The following is a 1,783-nucleotide window of genomic DNA, read 5'->3' on the forward strand; positions in this document are numbered from 1 at the left end:
AAGCTCGTTGGTGGAAAGAAGCTTTCATTAGTGAAATGGATTCCATTCGAGAAAACAATACTTTTGAACTTGTAGATTTACCTCCAGGGTCTAAGGCCATAGGTTGTAAATGGATTTTCAAGAGAAAACGTAATATAAATGGAACTATTGAAAAATACAAGGCTAGGTTGGTAGATAAAGGCTACAGACAAATAGAAGGTATATATTTCTTTGACACCTATTAACCAGTGAGTAGAATTAGCTCCATTAGGATGTTAATTGCTATAGATTCTGTCCATAATCTAGAGATACATCAAATGGATGTAAAGACAACGTTTCTTAATGGTGAGTTGGATGAAGAAATTTACATGGAACAACCTGAGGGCTTTGTAGTTAAAGGTTGTGAAAAGAAAGTTTGTAAACTGGTTAAATCTTTGTATGGATTGAAACAAGCACCTAAACAGTGGGATGAGAAATTTGATCATGTGATGATTTTTAGTGGTTTTATAATTAATGAATTTGATAAGTGTGTTTATACTAAACTTGTCAAGGATGCCTGTGTGATTGTATGCTTGTATGTTGATGATATGCTTATACTAGGTACAAACATGGATGTTATTAATTCCACTAAGAAACTGTTGAATGAGAACTTTGACACGAAATACTTAGGCCCCGATGATGTCATATTAGGGATGAAGATTAGAAAAACTTCTAATGGTTATAGTCTGACTCAGTCTCATTATGTTGAATCCATACTTAAGAAATATAATCAGTTTAACTGTAAACCTGTGTGTACTCCGTATGATTCTAAGTGTCATCTCAAGAAGAATAAGGGTGTAGGAGTTAACCAACTTGAATACTCGAGAGTCATAGGAAGTCTGATGTATTTGATGAATTTTACGATACCAGACATTGATTATCAGGGTGTTAGTCCTCAAGGGAGTTGGGGGAATTTGGTGTAGTTTGGTTTTTTCCTGTTAGTCGTGGGGGAGTTCAAAGGAGTCTCTCGAAATCTCTGTTAGTCGTGGGAGAGTTTAGAAGAGTCTCCCAAACTCCCTAAAAAACCCTGTTAGTCGTGGGGGAGTTTGAAAGAAACTCTCAAACTCCCTGTTAGTCGTTAAAATTAGAATGCTAGGGAGTTGGTGTTTTTGGGGGAGTTCTGGGGAGTTCTATGGAGTTTATAGTGTATTTTTTCCTCACTCCAAATCTCTCAAAAAAGTAGAGATTTCTGGAGAGTCTCTCAAACTCCCCACACTCAAAACACCAAACTCTCTCAAACTCCCCACACTCTCTTACACTCCCTCAAAATCCCCAAGATTCAAAATACATTAAACTCCCCCAAACTCACTCGTGGACTAACCCCCTATATGTTGTGAGTAGGTAAAGTAGGTATACTTGTAATCCAGGGCAGATGCATTGAGATGCACTTATTAGAGTGCTGAGGTACTTAAAGTTCACAATGACCTTTTGTTTGAATTACGAAAGGTACCCTGCCGTCCTTGAGGGATTTTTCGATGCAAAATGGATAGCAGACTCAGGGGAGTCTAAGTATACGAGTGGATATGTTTTCACTCTAGCAGGTGCGTCTGTATCTTGGAAGAGTTCCAAACAGACATGTATAGCTCGTTCCACTATGGAGTCGGAGTTTATTACATTAGATAAAGCAGGAGAGTAGATATTCCTCTCTGGCATAGGCATGTGCCAGCTAAGAAACTTTTTAGAAGATATTCCTCTCTGGCATAGGCCTGTGCCAGCTATATTATACATTGTGACAGCAAATCTACGATAGGTAGAGCTAAGAATA

Source organism: Papaver somniferum, chromosome 10 (genome assembly GCF_003573695.1).
Source record: "Papaver somniferum cultivar HN1 chromosome 10, ASM357369v1, whole genome shotgun sequence".
In the NCBI taxonomy this organism is placed as follows: domain Eukaryota; kingdom Viridiplantae; phylum Streptophyta; class Magnoliopsida; order Ranunculales; family Papaveraceae; genus Papaver; species Papaver somniferum.